We start from the raw sequence: 17,606 nt of genomic DNA, 5'->3' as shown, positions 1-17,606 counted from the left end.
TGAAAACGAACTAACTTTCTTTTCTTGTTCTTATTCCTTTTCCATTAAAATCACTGATATCCTATTTCCTACATAATTGTTTACCACACTACAACTCTGTAGTAATATAACAATGCTGCTGTATGGAGGAACCCTGTTACTTTATGATTTAGACAATTCATAAGCATTAAAGGAAGAAGGACTTTAGGGGAGGTAAACAAGAAGAAATAGTTTTAGGATTTAGTTTGCCTCAACACCATTCATAGACAGCACAGGAGAAGCTGTAAACACAACAGATACCAAAGGCAAAGGAAGAGGCTCTGATGTGGGAAGGCTGAAGAGGACCAGTAAAGTGATAGGAAATTTTGGAGATTTTAACAACATCTATGACTACTTCAAGGTACAAGGACTTAGTTACTTGATCCTATATGATAGCTGCCGGCATCTTAGGAAAGCTGATAAGCTTTCGTATGGAGCACTTCAGTCTACAGAGATGGACTGCTGCTCACATAGGGCTTTGTAGCAAATTTCCCAACAGGAGTGTATTTCACCTGTTCATCATTCCACATGGAGCCAAAAGATTAAGATTTTCCATAGATGCAGCAGATATCACCTTTAGTGGTTATTTGCATGAGTATAGCCATTCGCTTGGTGCTATACTCTTTAGCCAAATGCTGTCCTCTAATCTAGGAAAAGTAGATTATTCTGTTTGCCACTTGAGTTTCATCTTTGTATACAGTACTGAATTTCCTCCTCAAGTTGAGTCCAGTAAGTTCTCATATTTTGTGAAATGTCCTCCTATTAGTGTATTTCTCAGATACTGATTTTCCCCAAAGGCACCATGGTTAATTATTTATATTACAGGCATGTAAGGAAAGACAGAAACATGACTTTTTAGTTTTTATATTTGAAGATGAATAAAAGATGTATACGCTGAAGTAACAGGAAAAGAACATATACATGTTTCAGTTTAAAATATATACCATTAATTTTATGAAGAATTTGATTATGAATAGATATTCATCAGAGTTAAAAAAGCAAAAACTAAGACTTGGATGGGATTAGTTAAATCAAAGTGAGGCATGAGAAAATGGAGAGAATTTCAAGATCAATATGTCATTACATATCAATTTTGCTCTGGAAGAGGGAGTGTGTAAGAGATAGCATGATGTTCTTGATTCAAGAAAAAAAAGAGCTTTTGAGAGCCTAAGAAGAGAAATCTAGAAACCACCAATTATATGACCGAATGCTCAAGGCAGCCCTGGGCTTATCCTGTCTTTAAGACTTTATATATAATCACTTAAATAGTGGGTCAGACTCACCTTGGCTTGAAGTTTGAATCAGAAAAAGTAATAATAATAATATCTGTAACGTTATGCTTTCTGGAAGTAGGTGATGGAGGTGCATGCACCGTTATGGTGTGAACAAACAAGCTATTTCATTTCGGTCATCATAACTTCAAGGAAAGCAAGAAGCACAAATGGCTGAACCTTTACAGAGGAAGGAGTGGAAGACTGCAGCCAGCGTGTTACAGTGACAGGCTGGGAAGGAACCAAAACTTGTAGCTACACACGAAACGCAGGTGAAGTACTGCAGCCCTGCGCTGCGCTGGCTCTGCTTTCTGCCAGGACTCCTGTCTTAATGTGCGAAGGGGCCCTGCAGTATTCTCGTAGGAGGATGTGGTTAGGTTGAAAAAAATGTATCCTCTATGATATGTATAATAATTTTATCTGCTTTTCTGCTTCTGTTTTCTGGTCAGAATCAGACCTGCTGTAATAGCAGCTCTACAGTCATAACGTGAACAGAACTGTTAAACAGTTAATAACAGAATTGTTTAAATAACGGGAAGTATACCTGTCTGCATCCAAACCCAGAACGGCTGGAAACGATGGAAAGCAAACCACATCTCCTGAGACACCCAGCCAGGTTCTGCCTTCTAATCAAAGCAAGAAGTCATCGAAGCACAAAGAACAATTCTTAGGAGGTTTGATTGTCGCTAATGCTAACTATTCTTAATTATTGTGTTATTAAAATTTCTTTTAAGTATTCTTTGATTTCTAGCACAGTCAGAATGGCAAGTATCCGATAAGCTAGCATTTTCATCTTTCAGAGATTTCAAAGGGTTATTACATAACAGATTGTTGATTCATCCAATAATGAGGTAAAAACATAATGCAAAAATCCAGACTTCAAATGAATCTGGTGACCCAAATCTTTATCAAAAGCTACTTAAAGAAGCAGAAGTAGGTATTTAATAATGGCTTCACCATTTTAGGGTTGAAGATTCAGCTATAAACTTGGACTGTATGTCTTGTAACACCTAAGGTTATATTATCTTCTGTAATGCAACGCCAGAAATGCCTTTCATGCAGCTATACATATTACGGGTAGCAATATGAAATATTCACATAAAGCAGCTTTGAAGTATCTAGATTACTTAGCAACTTCAGTGCCACTGGAAGAGGAAAGTAAGAGCATAAGATTACGTAACCTTTCTGTTTTTCTATTCACTTTGTTATGTTTCTCTTTACACTAAGATTCCTTAGCATTACAAGTGCACAGACATAACTTCTGAATTTTATTAAGGCATCTTTACATAGCAAAATGACATTAGCAACATATCATGATCCTGGAAATGGATATTTTATCAAACCTATCTGTGGTATTGAAGCCTTACTGTTTTCTATAGCATTTAGGTATTTATTCATAACTTTCTTCTATCCTGGGCATGCATGCATGCAGTGCCTGGACTCCCATACTTTAAATTTTCTTATTCATAAGAACTTCTGAATTCATCAGCGTTCCTAATTAAGCTTTTCATATACAAGTAAGACAGCCTTCCAAGCTGCACTACATGGGATGAATCATTTATCTGCAAAGTAAATGAGCTGAAAGTATAAGTCATCAAACAATATTCAGCAAATACTCATTATAGGGTGCTAAGTGCTTAATATCTAGTATATTGTTTAGGTTATACACATTACAGATCTACTATTGTTTCACAGATAGGTATGCATGCAATATATATATCTTTGTAATAGACTGTTTATGATGGCAACAGAATAGTATAATATATATTTTCTGATGCTGTTCATGTGTATCTATATTGCATGATATATAGCAGATGTTCTTCATGTAAACTTAATCATAATGACTAAAAGCATAGGACAGTGTTCATAATATACATGAAACCTTAACTGTCCTCTTAAACGTCACAGAATGAATGGCTTCTACCTGCCAGAAATCCAAAATATGTGAACTCTGTTTCCTGAAACTGTTTATATCCAACAAACTGAGCTGTCCTTCCTCAGATATCTGAATAGATCCCAAAGAAAATACTTTGTCTCTGCATCTGTCTTCTAAGCTCGGCAAGGTTAAGCCAAGGAATTCTAGCCGGTTATTCCTTCAGCAATTGTGCCATCTTGTTTACACATCTGTAATCCAAAAATGTAAATGCAAATTATATAGGCATGCTGAAGCTGGTAGGGACTGGCTGCTGCGGGTAAGTACCCGTGAGGCAGTACACGCTGAACTTGGTGGTGTTGTAACCACACTGGCCACCTGAAGTGTATCTTTACAGACTGCGCACTGTGTAGTAGGTATGCACTGTGTTAAATACACTCATTTACTTAGCACAACCTTTCAGCTTTATCAGAACGTAAAAATTGCAAGTAACTAGAGCAGTTTACATATTTAAGTCTGAGATAACTTTCTTTTCCTGTATAAAGGGATTTTGAGAGAGAGTAGAAACAAGCTTTTTTAAGACAAAAAAAAAATCTTCAAAGCATTCCATTCTCAAAGATGCATATTTCACCATTATCCTGAGTAGCTTTTGCCCAAATATTCAGAATAGCCAATAACTACACATAGGTATTTAACTGTAGAGATGCTTCCAAAACAGCTTGTAATGTATCTTTACAACTAACTAACTAAACCAACTAACTAACTAAAAAGAAAAGCGTTGGGAGATACCTTCCTCACATTGCGTGGCAGTATTGTTTGCCTCTGAAAGCTTGGGTGAAATTTATGCAAGTTTCAATCTCAGTATCTAATCTTCAGCCACCTCTCCCTAATGTAATTTTAATATGTCTTGCATGTACTGATGTTCACCCTAAGACCTCAGAGGAATCTAATGCTGAGGAAAGTTAGGGAGGTCCTTCAGCATCAATTTGCTCACGGACACCATTTATCATTGCAATAATAAACCAGAAAACCAGTGAGTTTCCTGAAGCTTCTTGTAACTCAACTGAATTTACCACCACAAGTAAAGCCAAGATTGCAAAATTGTATTTTTAAAGCCACTCAAAATATTTTAGTACAGAAGTGGTACAGCTGCATTCCAATATACTTTTACTAAAATTTACCTAAGAAGTAGCAAATTTGTACAGAAGATTTGGAGAGGATTCAAAATTCTACAAAAATTGCTTTCACTGAACTAGATGGTGCAAAAAGACTACTGCTTATTTCAAGGAGTAAGTCTGAAATTATGTCTAATAGAATATTTTGCTTTCTTTGAAGAAAAATACAAAACACTTAGTGGTTGTCCTTATTTTGACTGATGACTTTAAGACAAATCTCAGCTTTGCAGAGCAAAATGGATATTCTCCTGTTTGCTTCCATGCATTCCTCTATGAACCTGCCATTTTTTCAAGTATACCTTTGTATCCTAGTGTTATGTCTGAGAGAAGATAGAAATGATTGAAAAGTGAAATTTCAGTTTGAATACTTTAATTATGAAAATGCTTCAAAAAAAAAAAGAAAAGGCACATCATTCTCATTGCTTCATTCCATTCATGCAGCTATGTAGATCACCAATTTGATGCAAGCTTTTCCTGTTCTGAGCCTAATATTCCTTTTGAGCATCCTGGCAGCACTTTTAACTCTCCTTGATTAAGAAGTGACAGTTTGTTTAAATACATATTTTCCCTTTTCCTCTTTTTTATCTGCAATATGTAAAAGTCAATGTATTCCTAATACTCTGATAAACCCCAGCTCAGAGATTTTGCAGCTTCCCACTGAATTCTTTTTATTTATATTTTATCTTTCATTACTTGTTTTAATGAAGAACATGTTAATTTTCTTTAAGTTAAACTCTTAATTGGTTTTTGATGTATTGTATCTATCAGTCAATAGGTCTAATATCAATAAATATTTTTCCATTTTTCCTCATGTAACAGTATGTTTAAAAAAAAGATAGTGAAATGATGTGTGTTGGCTTTTTCTCTGCCAGTCAATGACTTGCTTTGCAATGTATCTTAACACATGAAACATTGAAAAATAAACAAGAATTTCTATTAATCCACATGCAAAACTACTTAAAATGGTACAAAGGATACATTTTAAGACACAATATGAAATTTTTCTAAGCTATGTAGCTCCTACTGTTTTAGAGTTCAGATGCATTTTTAATGCCTGCTATTACACTACACTTCACTACAAATTTCAATTTGCAAGTTTACCAGAAAGAGAGAATGCAAATTTTTCCTCTTTTTGTCTCACTTATAGAACTAAACCATGTTTTACTTTAAATACCTAATTAAAATAAGGCCAGTTGTCATGGTTATCTATCTATGTTAGATCTATCATCGACTGAACAATTAAAACTAATTCTGCTAATATACAAATGGGCATGGCTACCCCTTATGTTACACGAGTAATAATAAACAACATAAAGGTAAATGCATTACATTTAATTATTGCCTTTTGCAAACTAGAACAATGTTCACAATAATGGAGCTGTACACGTATCTTTATGATTGTCTTTACTATTCTTACACAAACCTTCTAGAAAATTCAACAAGGCTTAAAATTAAGTGGACTGACTATAGTAAGGTTGCATTCAATACAGTACTACTTACGTTAATGAACTTTGCTTCAGTAGGATGCATAATGTAGTAGTGTGCAGCAATTTTGTTTCCCAGCAAGCAACTGCTGCTTCTTCCAAAGCAAGAAGCAGAATGTCTTAAAATAGATAAAGAGAAAAAATACATATAGTATATTACCAATTCATTTTATTGGCATAGTAGTGTTCAGATTAAAATATCCACTTTTTAAAAGAGCAGAATTAAAAGATGCAATTTGTGTTAAACTCCATCTTTAATTCCATTGCTAATAGAAAATCTGGCTATACTAGAAATATCAAAACAAATTATTCTTGCAGTAAGTAGCTTATGTAAGACTGAATCATGAACTATATTACTTCCCAAAGCTTTTTAGAGTCTTGAATCCTTCTGTGAGTTACAGTTTGAAAAATGGTAACAGCATTCAAATTTTTCATTAGAACATTTGTTTGCTGGGTAGAATTAGCATAGCTCAAAATATAGACATGTAAGGAAAAGCAAATACATATCACATCTTTCAAGCTCTATTCCTTCTTCTTTATAAAGGAGAATTCCCATAACTGCATAGTGTGTTCACAATGATTACATCCTTGAACAAAATTCTTGAGCTGCATCACCAGGGTGAGTGGTTTGGGTGTGCAAAGGTTGAGATTATTTAATAAAATTAGAAAGGAAAAAGAGCTTCCATAAGATGACAAGGAAAGAAGAAGGAGTCCTTTTTTGATCCCCATTCCTACCTGAGAAGCAACCTGAAAGCAAAATGCATAGGAAGGTGAGAGGGAGACTTCTGCCTGCCTGGCTCTCACATTAAAATTAATTTTTCCTTTCCTTTACCCAATATTGGAGGCACTGCTGAAGCAGTGCGTTGGGAGCTCAGGGTTACATCGTTGCTCATACCATGTCTGTGCACTGACAGATTGCTTGAAGGTGTACATTTGCTCTGGACGAGGTATGGGCTTGTTTATCAAATTAGCCATGACACAATATGAGGTTTATGTTAGCTTTAAGCTTTTATACTGGCTTTGTCCCAGCTGCAGTGGCACTGCTTTTTATCCAAGATGAAACGTGATAGTCAAGCTATCTCCCTAAGAGAAACAAATCTGAAACGCTTGTAAGAGGCATCTAGTGCTCTGCATTGGATAACCAGAGGGTCTGGCTGGTTGATTCTTTCTCCTTTAGCCTTGGGAATTTATTTTGCTGATGAACAGTGGGCTACAAACTGGATTCCAGGCCCAGTCCCTGCTCTGACTCAAGAGAGCCTACTTTTCAAAAACTTAAACACGGGCCATAACTTTAATCTCAGAAACTCTTAACTAAGTCAAGTTAACTAAGTTAACCCCTGAGCAGTGGCCAAATCATTTCTCTGCAAAATGAGTATTGTCTGTCAAGCAGTTGCAGGGTATAATCTGCTTCGTAGCTGCTACGGGGCAGTAGTGGTTATTCTGCTTTTGCCCAGCAATGGGAAAGCAGGAGACACACTGTTATCATCCTAGCAGCTTTCATAAGTCTAAATATAGACTTACATCTCAGATAACCTGTGAGGATCTTAGTGGCATTTTTCTAGTCAGAAATGCTAATTGTGTATAAAGGCAGGTCAAATTACTAACATAAATAGGAAATACGTATAATATTTGAAAAATCATCCAGAAACATATTGTTAAACAATATTTTGCAAATCTTTTCATTTGAAATTCCAGAAGATTTTTACCACACTTACATAGGGCTTATTACAAATAATTCTATAAGTACGATTTGTTCACTCTTAGAAAGAATATATATTAGTTCTCCATAAACAGTGGCAGCTAAAACAGCTTGCATTCTTAGTGCCCTGCAAGTCTGATCATTGCGCAGGTGTTCTCCCTTGCTTAAGAGATCTGTATCACCGAGCAGGGGGGCAGAGAACCTGGATCATTAAACATTACAGTAAATCTATATAGCATCCTTGAGGTACCTATGGTTCTTGTCTGTGTGCATGGTGTGGAGAAAATTATTCAAATCTGCAAATTCCTGAGGGCTGGAAATTTGAGCTTATAAAAAAATAAGAACCCTGTTGTACAGTGAGACAGCATGACACCTCCTCCCAAGGACATCAACACGGTAAAGCACACTCATTAGCTTAGAACAAACAGCAGATGGCCCTTGGAGTGTGGGATGCATATTTGGAAACAAATTGTGAGCAGGGGTATAGAAAATCAACAGTTTTTATCCAAACAAAATTACACAGGACCAAAGAAACAGCTGATGCAAATTGGCATACTTTCACTGAAGTCACCTCAGAAAGACACTCCCACTCATATCTGAGGAGGAATGGCCATCAGAGCTTGCCAGGATTAGAAGGTTAGAAGGGGCTCAGGAGGAAAGTAGTATAGCCGCAAATTGAACCAAAACAAACCCTAACCAAGCAAGGTTCAAGTTATTCTCAGAAATACATTTCAGTCAAATAAATTCTGCTTTGTTTTCACTGAAAAGCATCAAAACATTTAATTCTGATTATCTCCTTCTTAAATGTGTTTTTATATAACTGAATTATGAAAAAGTATTTTTGAAAATTCATTTTGAAATTAAAAGTCCAGACTTTTCATTTCAAAATTCAAATTAGCAAACAAAATTGTATATGTAAATATAATTTCAGGGAACGTAATCTACTTTTGGAACATTAAATTCAGCAAAACCATGTTTTAATTTTTTTAAAAGCTGGAAAAAAATCCAAAATATTTTAAAGATGACTTACAAAAAAAAAAAAAAGCTTTCCTTTCCCAAACAAAAGGAATTTTTCCTTCTGACTCATAATTTCTAATAAGGCATCAGCAGCTTTATGAAAACAAAATATAAAGAGTGATCAGAATCCATACATAAAAACTTTGCCAAGAACTAGAAACAAACCAAAGAGTTGATGAGATTAGCTGTAATTATGGTTAATAAATTGTGTGACAGGGAATTGGTGGGTTTTGATTAGTTGAAGATATTAAATGGTCTATGGTATTTCATGCTCCAGCTCCCACTCCTATAATGCTTTAGCATACAACTTCCTAACTTTACAACCATGACAGGCATTCTGCTAAGTAAGCAGTGAGGTCCTAAGAAGATGAGATGATGGTACACACCAAGCGTAGTGCCTGAGCTTTCAGGAACGAATAACGGTCTGATACTTTAGTCCTCCAGCAACAAAGAAAAGTAAGAACTCAGTCAGAACATATAGCTTTTATTCAAAGAAGTGATGGGTAGCACTGCGTGAGGACTGGGACAGGGATGGGATGACGGCTCCACAACTTCTCTGGGCAGCCTTTTCCAGTGCTCAGTCACCCTCACGGTAAAGAAGCTTTTCCTTATGGTCAGATAGAATTTCCCGGGTTTCAGTTTGTGCCCATTGCCTCTTATTCTGCCACTGGGCACCACTGAAAAGAACCTGACCCCATCCTCTTTACACCCCCTCCCCCTGCAGGTATTTATATGCATTGATGAGCTCCCACCTCAACCTTCGTTTTTCCAGGCTAAAAAAGTTACTTCTAAGATTTAATAAAAAGTCTAGAATACTCATTCATCTGCAAAAATCTTTCATTTCCCTCAATTTTCTCAGCTATTTGGAGTAATAGAAATCTATTTACTTTTACCTCTACTTACCAATAAAGAGAATCAGCTTTTTTTAAATAAGTTAAGTTAATCATACTTAGAAAGAAGTACTGTATATGATAATGACAATCTAATGATCTATCACTGGCAGAAAGCATAGCATTATTAAGAGCTGAAACAAAAGTATCTTAGTGTTAAAGGTTCAGAAGTAAATTCATAAGAATGTGGACAATTTATTAGCTATTTACATATTTTAAAATGAACACTACAAAATATCCTCCAACTGCCAGATTGTTACCTTCCCTTCTACTAAATTTCATTCTAGGTTAACTCCAAAAAGTGCTAAGATCAAAGAGTAGTTTAATTTCACTTATTTGTTAGCTGCAACACAGGGAGAAAAAGAACAATTCTTCTGAGAGAAAGGGACTAATTGTCTGAAAAGAAATATCAGGACTTATTCAGTGTACTTATTAACAACATGGAGAATGCTGAGCAATGAGGTGACAAAAGCTGAAAATTATATTAAATTATTTTAGTTGGTCAAATTATATTTTATGAGGCGATTCAGAATTATTTAACCAAACTAGATATTCAGGCAAAATGTGACAAAGCTGAACACCTGGATCTCTCCATGAGAGATGATAGAAGTGAACATTAGGAAGAGCTCCTCAAACTACATGAGAGTAGCTATTGACAGAGACTCATACCCTAGCTTTTGTTATACCTCTGTACTGCTCTATCACTGTACTGCCTGCACCGGGAAGAATCTATCTTCTGATTTTATTTTATTTTAAGCCTTATTTTGCACAGATTTGTATCACAACGCAGCCACAGCACAGCTTCAGATACAAGATGGTCTTATTATTTTTTACTAGACTGATGGGAATTGAGTCCTACGTACAGATCAGTGGTTCACTTTGTTACTTACATATTTTGACACGGTTTTTCTTCTTGTCTTATAAAAGGTTCTAAATAGTAATAAATCTGCTTCAAAGCAATATCTGCTTGTGAATTCTTGTGAATTGTTTGACCAGTGTCAAGGCAAATCATCTCTCATGGCAAGTCCACCACATAATTTATGCCCCTCAGCTGGAATTTGGAAGGTCTGAAGTTGGAATGATGCCAAATAATTTTGACATTAGCTAAAGTAGAGTTATTCTGTCATAATCTGATGCAGACCAGTAGACCTATAAGTAGCTGGCGCCTTCAGCTCCTGCCCTCTATTACTGAATTGCCTGCAATAAGCTGCTATGTAAGAAATTACTGCAAGACAGTGTTCAGTTCTGCCACTGGGAGTAAGTTTCTTTCACAGTTACCTAAGGATGAAAAGCTTTGCTGCCATGGAATAGATTAAGCATTTCTCATAAGATTTATAACTATATAAAGTATATATCCAATATTCTGTTTCCCTATTTAGAGATTATTGTATAAGGATACGTTTTTCTTCCTTTTTTTTTCCATCCTATGAAATGAGATTTTTAAGGTTACCCCAAATATTGCTAGCTATCAATTAGAAGAAAAAAGGGGAGCTACCTGAAATAGGACCAGAAATGCTACTTTAACAGGAAAAGTTGCAGTCTAGAGCAACTCTGTCTGATAAGCATCCATATGAGAAAAGGAGATCATTTGGTTCCAGATAGATACTGTATGAAATATAGGATGTTTTTTCTTGTCAGAAAATGTAGTTTTGATTCATTAAGATCAATATTTTCCTCATTCTCTACAGTTACTATTTTTAGCAAAAAGTAGGGGGTGGTGTTGTTTTGCCATATTGCTAGACTTTTAGTCCTGATAGCAATAGAAACTTAATTTAGAATATAGAAATGATAGATAGCTGTTACTGTCATAGGCACATATCTGCTCAGAAGGCCTGATCTATAATATGGAGAATACCAATACTAGATAAAATTAGCTGCTCTGAAGTATTAGAAAATGAAGTATATTACATATTCATGGAGATCTTGTGGCATTCGTCCAGACCACTAAAGATTAAACTTGTAAACAGTTCTTCGGAAGGATATATGAAATCCATGCTGAATAAACACAGACATAACAACTCATCTTTCCAGTATACTAGTGAATTCGTTGTTAAGATCATTTCTGAGACTTCCGGAGATCATGCCGTTTTATAAAGCTAAAGAAACAAGTTTTGTACTGTAATACTTCACCCAGCAGAAACTCTATAACACTTAATCCAGATTTCTTCCACATGGCTTACTAGACCCTGGAGACAAACCTAAAAATCACTGACTTTTTCTACATTGAACCATGTATTGAACCCATCTCAATATTCAGATGTGGGAAAGATTCCAGTTTATCTAACAAGAAATTTTCTGTTTCAAAAAGGAGTATCTTTTTATAAAAGGTAGCTTTATCATATCTGTCCAATAGATTCAAATATGCTTAAATTATTTGGTTTTGGGGGTTAGATACTGAGGAATAGGACAGCGGCCTTTGTGTGCAAAAGAAAGAAGACATTTCTGTCGCCCCTGCATTCACACCAGTTCTACTAACCCCGCCACTTTGCTTCACATATCAGGCAGTGGCCATGAGCAGACAGGCCAAACCCAACTGCATCGGACACCCAACACGATCTACAGTCTACAAACAACGAGATAATTCTGCAGTAGTTGTTGAGTTCCCTCCCTTGCAAGGAAGGAGGAATGCAGGGGCCCACCTGGGATTATTACTTATAAACCAGCACACTGTTGCTTTGGGGGCAAAGCACTTCCACAATGTTTCGTAATCAAGTTACTCATTATAAACCCATAATCAAGCTGTGGCTTTTTCAAATTCTTTCTGACATAAAGGGATTTATTAATGTTACAACAACCCTCTTTAGTAACAACTTTTATGAATTCCACACAAGATAGCTTGATTCTACTTTGAAAATTCTATGAAGAAAACACTAATTACATCTCTTATACATATTTTGATTTCAAATACATTATTTTATTAAATAAAATATACACCTAAACACTAGGTCATTTTTTTATATACTTTCCTTCCTGGAAAATAAAACAATAACCTTTAAACCACATGACAAGAACAAAATATTATTCAAAGTGTAGATAAATATATAACAATTTCTAGTAAAAACGGTGTGTGGCTTTCATTGTACATCCACCTCTTGCAAAGAAATATTGTTTCTCAAGATCAATAAAAGGGTGGTCTCCCTGCAGCCCTGTGCAATTTTAGCTGTGATCAGGCCTGACTCTCTTTTGATGCATCCCTGTTATTAGGTTTAAAACAAAATTTATCCTACTCACTGGAAAAGTCACCTCCAACATGTGATACAGAGCACCTAAAGCTAGCTACCTACTCTTTAGCAAAACCTAGAGGAGCCATACTATGGGTGTTGACCAAAGGAAGACTATCCTGCCTAGACAAAAGTTTGCAGGTGTTAGCCATGGAAGTTCAACGCCCAAGAAGTGGAGTTATGGCTTTGTTGGTTTGGTTCTTATCAATTAATTGCAATAAGAATATTCTAAAGTTCCAATTGTATTGTTGCTTGAGGCAATCTCAAAATTTATTGTAATATGCATATGAGCAATTACAAGATTTAATACCAAGTTTTTTAGGCAAGCATGCAGATCAGATAATAGAGTTCTAGATAGCACTTGGGAAAAGAGGAAAGAAGGAAATGTTTTCCCTGACAATAGACAGTAATAGACTGATACTTTAAGGAGTAGTTCATTTTTCTTTTGTAGATGCAGGTAATTCTTTGGCTGCAGTGTATATATATACATTTTTTTAATATAGAGTACCGTCATTATTCACTGTAAAATCAGAATGCTTTTTGCATAAAATAGGCTAATAATAACTCTTCCAGGCATTGGAGAGTGTTGGGATCCTTTATTTTTTTAGTCCAAAAAGTCAGGGCTGAACTAGTGTCTCAGTGAACACCTGCTCAGTTGACACATTTTAAATTAGGATCAAAATCATTTATTGATTTAGGAATGACACTAATTAACTCACAATCAGTGAACTATACATTCAAGATCAATATCAGCAACATCACATGTACACACCACAGCACTAGACTCTTAGAGAAGGTTAATAAACACCTTCAAATTTCTAAATACCCTTCTACAACTAAACGCCAAATGTCCTAATCACACTCTCACACATACACACACATAGAGCCCCCCCATATGAGCACCTGTACTGCTCCTACAACCTGATAATGCACACATGTGCAAAAGCACCCCTTGAGGTCACATACACACACCTGAGGTTTTTAAGAGTCTCCTTTCAATTCCCTGCTTACGGTTTAATCCAGTCACCCAACAATCATTTGGGGCAAACGTCCTCGCAGCCAATTTTGGGTCTGCTCACACTCACGTGCTCATCTTAAGATCTCTTGTTAACCAGGTCATTTTGCAACCCATTCACCATTGCTCGTTTACTTGCTTCAGGATGACTGTATTCGTCTTGAGAGGGGAAAGGAGACTATTTTGATTTTATTAGCATTTGTTTTTGAAGAAAACAAGTGAATGAAAACAGGCTGCCAACCATAAAAAGGATATTCTCAGAAAAGCAGACTGGACTTTGAGCTACGTATTAGAAATAGTCCACCAGGATTCTAATACGATTGCTTCTGGAAATTTATTCCACTCTCAGCTCCTTTATGTTAAAAATTCTTTGTGATTTTCATCTAAGGTTTTATGTACATTGAATGTATACTTATTTATATGCATATGTATACATTTACACACATCTGCATGTACGTGACACATACCTAATATACCCTATGCTGTGAATTAGCATCTTCAGCATCTTTGGTGGTTTGATTTCTGAGATGCTAGCGTTTCAGGATGTAAATACTACATCTCCTCATTATCTTTTTTCTGAACTCTCATCTTTATATTCCCTGAAGCCCCTGAGTCTGGGCTATCATAATCATACAATATACTAATAAACATAGAGCTACCTTGTGTTGAGTGCCACTAACTAGACAGAATTCATTAGGTAAACCCTGGGGTATATGAAATTTTAGCTCATATTATCTATGAGAGATGCATGGAAAAAATGGCCTTTTCATTCCTTATTGACAACTGCATAGTTTGTTGAGTTATGGAAAAGACTGAACTATAAATTAGCTTTAATCAGCCAAGAGGAACAGTAGATGACAGGATGCACATTAAGGTGTCACTCAGTGCAAATACTATCTTTCAGTTTTAAATGAATAGAAAGTAACTTTTTTTTATAAAATGAAATACATCTTACTGCAATTTTGGCAGAATAACTTGGTTTATATGCCACGGTCATGGCAACTATTTACATGTGCCTTAGATTCCTTAAAGGTCTATCAGTTTTATATATATGTATAATTATTTACAGTTCAATCAGTTTTCCAGACAGACAAAATTTCTCAAATTTTGTTGGTATTGTGCTATTTGTTCACATCTGCAGACTCCTTTAGGATAAAAGCTTTCCAGTAAAGGCTTGTTGATCAATGTCCACACACTGCCCAGCTGAGCAAATTTACCTTCTCTCATTGCTCTGTCTGAACAGATTGATCTGCCCTTCACTTGTTACCATTTTTGCCATAAAAAACACCTAAGAGGCCCCAGGACATTGCAGTATGATCTCTCTCTAGGTAAGAGCTAAAAGCTGAGTTTGTAACTGAGTTATTGACAGTTTCCAGGTTTAGATGAGTTTTTCTATATTAGCCAGTGTTTGGGTTAAAAATCAAGCTAGGTTTTGGGGTTGTATTCAATGATGGTAAAATTTCAAGTCACTTCTAGTTCAGGATGCAGATAATCCTTTGGTTTTCTGGGATCAAACCTTACAAACATTTTGTTGTCACACTAATGCATGATTTGGAATATTTGTTCTTATTTAGAAGATCCAGTTTTTCTTAATTATTTATGACAGCTTTCATGATCACAGCACTTTCAGCTCCAGACTAAATCCTTGTTTGGATGATTTTACTTTACTTTCTTTTCTCTTTAATTTTCATTAGACCTCACAAATCAATTATCTGCTGGTCTTCTTCCATGGGTAGTTGCATTTAAACTTGGGAACAACTAAAGTGTGCTTGCAAGACCCTTAATTTACACTACTACTATGGGCGACATTCACTGTCAGGCCCTTTTGCATGTCTTAAATGTAGCTTATCAATGTCAGTGTTCTAGGTTGGACTTAAGAGTAAGATAATAACTTTATGTTTTAGAAAGTATCTAAGGATCATCAGTACAAAGAAACTATATGGACAAGATTCCACATGAGCTGGGGCATAGATATTGAAATCAACTGTAAGAACTACAGCATGTAGTATGACTGCCCTGAACAGTATTTAGAGACATATGCAAGTATTTATAAAAGATATGCAATCTACAATAATCTTTGGCAATATGCAAAAAGTATTTCCTCCCTTCTCAGACTTCCCATCTACATACAACTCTACTGACCTATGAAACGTATTGTAGCTAATAAGAACTATTTAGTTGTTTTTAGAGCCTCATAGCTTTGTCCAAGGAACTGTGATTTACCGTTACCGCAAGGAACAAGGCCTTAATTTATTCCATAGTACATATTTTGACACAACTTTTCATGGCCAGACTTCAAATTTTTAGCATGAAAACATAATAATCAAAATCTTCTGTGTTCTCTGAAGAATGTAAACCTAGCTATATGACAATTTGGGACAGTACCAAAAAGTCAAGAATAAATGGAGGAAGGCCCCCAAAAATACTGTTAATCACAGTCACAGCTTTTCTACTTGCTTTCTCTTAAGGAGTTGTTTTAAAAGACCAGTAACTTCCTTGGATGACTTATAATTCATAAATATTTTTTTCTTTTGGAAAAATCGAACAAAGTCAAGGCTATTAGTTTATTAAAAAGATCTCTCTGACACATATTAAGATTAAAAATAATCAAAGCACATTATAGGGAACCACTTGGCATTGTGATAGGAACTATGGGTTCCTCAGTCAAGTCAAACAGAATTTGTATGTGCGATACAGTGCCCAGCTAGCTCAAAAGCAATTCACAGTCCTGTAGCACTGACCCTGTTCACCTAAACTCAGTATCCCATAAATACCACCAGACTGCTCTAAGTACACTCAGCTAGCTTGGGTAACTTGTTCCTGACCTTATTTAGATCTAACCTCAAATTTCATCTCAGCTGCCCCAACCAAGGGAATGTGAATACCAAGACTATGTTACTGGAATTAGCTCATGGTGAAATTATTAACATTTGAAATGTTATATACTCCAGAAGGAAGGCAGCATGTATACTATAAATACAAGGGATTACTGCAATAACAGAATGGATAGATGTGCTTTTTACAGGCTCAACCTGACTCCACTGAAAGATTAATTGAAAGACATCTATTAGTTGAAAACAGTATGTAGGTTTTATAAAATGGCTTCAACATGTAATTATATTGCAAAGTAGAACTAGATGCTTAATAAATTATGCTATTGCTCAACTATCTATCAGCTTATCTGTGTCATCTATACATGTGTAATAAAATCTTTTAATTTAGTAGGCACTTCTGCCTACTGGAATATCCCATTTTATTACGTGATATTCTATGGCTATTCCAGAGTTGCTTCCAGAATAGATTAATAGTCATTAATGCCAGTCAGGAAGCAAGACCTTATTCTCCATTTCTTTTCATTTTGAAAGAAAACAATATTTCTGGTTCATTTGAAAAGTTTTCCTTTTTTTTCAATTTAGCCAACAAACTGAAAAAATTAATCATTCATATCATTCTGCTTTTGATGCCTGCTCACCAGAAAAGGAATAGTCCATTTAAACCTTATTCAGTCAAACTTACATGCAAAATAAATTGAACATTCCTCTCAGCAAAACAATAACAATTTCCAGGGTAAAGTAAGCCAAATTCATCAGAGCGTTATTTCAACCCAGAAACATTCTTTCTTTAATACACTGAAAATGTTATGATACAGAAGGCAATTTCTTTAATTTCCTCTTCTTCTCTAAGGATTTTTTTGATCATGTCAATAGGATGAGGATTTCTGCAATTTTCTCTCAGTACAGCAGTGATGTTGAACATCATGGCAAAATTACATCCATTTTCATAATACTCTTAAAACCCAGATGTTCTGAAAAATAGATGCTATTTCTCATTTTATTTCTCACACAGTATATATACTTGATAAGGAATAGTGAGTTCTTTAATTCTGGTTCTGTCATATTTAAGTACTTGCAATTGTGTTTGACTTGGGAAAAAATGTTATGCA

The sequence above is a fragment of the Rhea pennata genome, chromosome 4, assembly GCF_028389875.1.
Source record: "Rhea pennata isolate bPtePen1 chromosome 4, bPtePen1.pri, whole genome shotgun sequence".
Taxonomy (NCBI): domain Eukaryota; kingdom Metazoa; phylum Chordata; class Aves; order Rheiformes; family Rheidae; genus Rhea; species Rhea pennata.
The sequence above is the reverse complement of the archived record's forward strand: the minus strand, read 5'-3'. Positions refer to the sequence as shown.